Genomic DNA, 5,286 nt, shown 5'->3' on the forward strand with positions numbered 1-5,286 from the left:
TGGCACAGGACTGGGTGGTGTTTCATTCATTGTACATAGGCTCACTATGAATCACAGATGACTCAACAGCACCTAACAACAACAATTCCCATGACACTATTTTCTACTATTTTTGTTGTTGCTAGCTGCCATCCAATCAGCCATTGACTCAAGGTGACTCTATGTGCTACATTGAATAGAACTGCTCCATAAGGTTTTTTTGGTTGTGATCTTTATGAAAGCAGTTCACCAGGACTTTCTTTCATGGAGCCACTGGGTGAGTTCAAACCTCCAACCTTCAGTTATTAGCCCATTGCAAAGCACTTGCGCCACTCAGGCTCCTTTCTACTTTGTTTCCTGGTCTAAAGAAGAGGGCCATCTCTGAACTTCACAACAGAATAGATCTGCTATGACATTATAAACACAGTCTAACATTTTGCTTCTATGAGTCTCTGACTATTTTCTCAACATTTAGGCAAGTTAATTCCACCATTTACTACTGGATGTCATCATATGTCACACTCAAGGAATTATTCCCAAACTTTATTACAATGAATTATAGTTATTTTAAGCTCCAGAGTGTTGTTGTTGTTTTTAATAAGCAAACTTAAAATAGGTAATTTACCTCAATGTAAAAAAATAAAAACTCACTGTCGTTGAGTTGGTTCTGACTCACAGCTACTCCTCTTTGGGTTTCCAAGGCAGTATCACTACAGAAATAGATTGCCCAATCTTCCTTCTGAAGAGTGGCTGGTGGGTTTGAACCACCAGCCTTCTGATTAGTAATCAGATGTCTTAGGCACAATGCCATCAGAGCTCCCAAATGTAAAAATTAAAACTATAAAATTTCTAAATATCCTTTTTAAAGTAAAAACTTTTATTACCTTGGGATAGGCACAAATTTTTTTATATGACACCAAAAGAACTATTTATAAAAAAGAAAAAAACACACACACACACATAAATTTTACCTCATCAAATTTAATATAGTTTAGTCTTCAATAGAAAATTAAGAAAATTAAAAGACAAGTTAAATCTAGGCGAAAATATTTGCAAAACATAAAAAAAAATAACCTCACTGTTATTGAGTAGGATCAGACTCACAGCAACCCCTCCTTGGGTTGCTGAGGCAGTATCACTATAGAAGTAGATTGCCCAACCTTCCTTCCAAGGAGTGGCTGGTGGGTTTGAACCACCAGCCTTCTGGTTAGCAGTCAAAAACATACATGCATTGTAAAACATCATATGTAACTCTTGTAATTCAATGAGAACACAATAACCAACATAAAATAAATACATAAACAAACATTTTATGAAGGAGATATATGACTATCAGCCACGAAAAGATGCTCATCATCAAAACCCAAGCCAAAGTCACTGTCATAGAGTGGATTCCGATTCATAATGACCTTGGTTGGGTTTCCTAGGCTGTACATCTTATTGAAGTAGATTGCCCCATCTTCCTTCCACAGAGCAGCTGTTCGGTTTGAACCTCCAAACTTCTGGGTAGCAGTCAAATGCCTTAGTCACTGGGCCACCAGAGCTCCTTTCATTAGCTATTAGGAAAGTACAAAGTAAAACCACAATCATATTCATACCCACTTGCATTAGAATTAAAATTTTAAAAATGCCAATATAATATACTGGAAAAATGTGGAGAAACTGAAACCCTCATTGCTGGTGGGAATGTAAAGTGATACAGCCATTATAACAAAGAGTTTGGCAAATTCTATCTTCATGATATGAAAAATTGAGAAATAAAATTTCCTATGTATATAAATGATTATTAGATAGCAGCATACAGTCACCCTTGTCCTAGGACCATGCTCACTTTTCAACTTTCTGTCACTTTACTGTTTGTAAGATTTTTAATATGTTGATATTCTACAGTGCAACAGATAAGTCTATTATATCAATGCTAATCAGGACCTGGTTAACCTGAAATGACAGGTTACTCTTTTTACTGTAAGCTCTTCTACCTGACTATTCCTAAATTCCAAAATTACAAGGAGGTGTAAAATAAACTTTGCATGGATTCAGGGTCTTCCCAGTTTGTGAAGCTTTTAGGGGTTTGTTAATCTGTTGGAACTTCCTTTATAACATAAAGAACAAGACATTTCACATTATACCTCCGTCACTAAGAAAGAGGCCCAGTGTTTTTTTGTCTTTTCCAGTTAAAGTTTCCCTTTTCATATCTCTTGTCTTCGTAGTTTACAACTTAGCTGTAATTGATATTTATTACTGATACTTTTTTTCTCTCAACTACATGAAGAATAACATGGATCAGGATTGGAAGAAGAATTATTAACAAACTACAATATGCAGATGACACACTTTTCTGGTTGAAAGTGAATATGACTTGAGGTCCTCACTGATAAAGATCAAAGACTACAGCCTTCAACATAAAGAAAACAAAAAATCCTCACAACTAGATCAATAAGCAACATCACGATAAATGAAGAAAAGATCGAAGTTGTCAATGATTTCATTTTACTTGATTCACAATCAACACCCATGGAAGCAGCAGTCAAGAAATTAGATGTCATATTGAACTGGGCAAATCTGCTGCAAAAGTCTTGTTTAAAGTGTTGAAGAGCAGAAATGTCACTTTGAAGATTAAGGTGGGCCTAACTCAAGCCATGGTATTTTCAATCGCCTCATATGCATGTGAAAACTGGACAATGAATAAGGAAGACTGAACAAGAGTGGATACCTTTGAATTGTGATTTGCAGAAAAATTCTGAAAATTCCATGGATTGCCAGAAGAATGAACAAACCTGTCCTGGAAGAAGTGCAGCCAGAATTTTCCTTGGAAGCGAGAATGGCCAGATTTTTGTCTCACCTAAGGCACTTGCCTGCCAACCAGAAAACCAGCGGTTCAAACCCACCAGCCAATCCTCGGAAGGAAGGTTGGGCAATATACTTCCATAGTGATTTTGCATCGGAAACCCAAGGAGGGGTCATTATGAGTCAGGTCCAACTTGATGGCACACAACAACAATAACTTTAGTCACGTTGTCAGAAGGGACCATTCCCTGGAAAAGGACATTATGCTTGATAAATGAAAAAGGGGAAGACCCTCAGTAAGATGGATTGGCACAGAGGCTACAGCAATGGGTTCAAACATAGCAAAGGTTGTAAGGCTGGCACAGGACCAGGCAGTGTTTCATTCTGTTGTACATAGAGCCACTAAGAGTTGGAGCTGACTCAGGGGCACCTAACAACAACATTGGTACTTTTTAATTTCAGCTGCCATTTATTTTTCAGTAAAAATAATAATTCTAATAAAATAAAATTTTATTATTTTTTCCTCATACAAGATCATAAAAGTTTTAGGAAAGATACTTTAAATATTATTCCTTACTCTCTACCTTTCACAATCTTAAAAGACTTACTTTTAATTTAAAACAATAAGAGAAATTTAACTTATTCTTACTACTAGCTAACTCATCCACCTTACTGAGTTGCTACACTTTACCACAACTTTGTTCTTTCCCTGCATGGAATCATGAAGATTACATCATTTTTTCTTAAAAGGTATACCATGTAGCTTAAAAATATATAACTTAGTGCCTAAGGTATTTGACTGCTAACCAGAAGGCTGTTGGTTCATGTCCACCAGCCACCCTCAGAAGGAAGATTGGGCAATCTACATCCATAGTGATACTGCCTCAGAAACCCAAGGAGGGGTCTCTATGAGTCAGATCCGACTCTACAGCAGTGAGTTTGGTTTTTTGGTTTTACATTTTACAACATTTCTCAAAGTTTATTTGTATAAAGAGAATCCTACATGAACTTTCCATATTCTTCCCTTTTTCATTATGGGTATGATAAAATCTGGACTTCCCAAAAATCTGTTGTGTATTTCTTCAGGACTATGTTGCTCCAGAATATGTGAAAACATACCTACTTTTTCTACATTTCACTTTCACTTGAAAGTTTGGTGAAATACATGAGTTTAATATTTAAAAAATCCATATATATTATTTAAAGCAACTACATTAGCATGCAAATAAAATATAAGACTTCAAATACATTTTAAACTTATGGATATTACTTTGAGTTATAGCTTCAGACTCCACAGGAACAGATTCACTCTCTTCATAAGCCAGTTAAAGTCAATGTTTCTGAAGTAAATCTTATGTGACTAAGTCTGTAGTTGGAATCAAAATCCACTTCTACATATATTTTTTCTCCTTTTTTAGGGAAAATGATGAGGACTGTGTGACTTCGTGAGCTCCTGGTATCTGTGCATTACTTGGACCTATACTATATCCAATGTAAACAAAGTCAATTCTCATAATGTTAACAATAATGTCTTTAGAGGCAGCTACTGAAATGGCTTTAAGTGATCTTGTCTCCTGGTATTCATGTCCTTGTGTAATCCCTCCTCTCGATTTTGGGTATGAAAATTGTCTCTTCGCAGGGAAGAGTATAGCAAAATAATGTGTAGTATAAAGTTAAGTATTGGATGATCATGGTGGTGGTAATAAAAGTTGCAAAAACTAATATGCATTCTATGTAAAGATGAGCCACAATATACAGATTCCTATTGTCACAATTTGTCTTTGGCAATGTCTATACTTTTTGCCTTGTTGCACATCTTAGTTGATTTTCAAACATTTACTTTTCTTTGTTATATAAATTTTCTCTTGTCAAAAGTATCAGTTGGGATTAGAAGTTGACCCTATGGCTAAAATACCAAGCAAACAGGCCGTGCAGAGTAATCTTACCTTTTCAAAGAAACCCACTTGCAGCAGCAGTGCCTTTCCTTTGTAAGTTTCCCTCCTCCTGAAGGTGGTTTTGGTATTTAGAGGAATAGTATTTTTTTTCCATGAAACATTGCCGAAATGCAAGCCAACTACCCCATTGTGTGCTATTGCAAAGAAATATCGATCCATTATCCTGTTGGAGGCAAAGCGGCTATTTCAGGCTTGAGAGATGACATGTGATTTGCAGCAGGATGCCTTTCTAAGGGATTTTGATGGTTCTTTTGCTACAAATGAGCAAAAAAGGTAATTTGAAAAATTACCATTTACTGGTTCAGCCATAGATATTTTATCCTTTAGCAATATTAATTTTTTTTAGTATGACAGTACTTGAACATATAATTATTTTAATTGTTCACAAACATACTGACAAAGCATGAGGATGTTCTTTGGACTCAAATAGTCGAGGGAAGGACTTTCCTTATGCAGTGGATGAATAGCATTCTTAATTATTTAATCTGAGTATCCATAGGTCACGTGTTAGTTTTATTATGAAACTGTCATCCACAGGCCTTGGTTGTCGTTGTTATGTGCCGTC

This window comes from Orycteropus afer, unplaced genomic scaffold, assembly GCF_000298275.1.
Source record: "Orycteropus afer afer isolate SDZICR_OR568_19922 unplaced genomic scaffold, OryAfe1.0 scaffold00021, whole genome shotgun sequence".
Lineage (NCBI taxonomy): Eukaryota > Metazoa > Chordata > Mammalia > Tubulidentata > Orycteropodidae > Orycteropus > Orycteropus afer.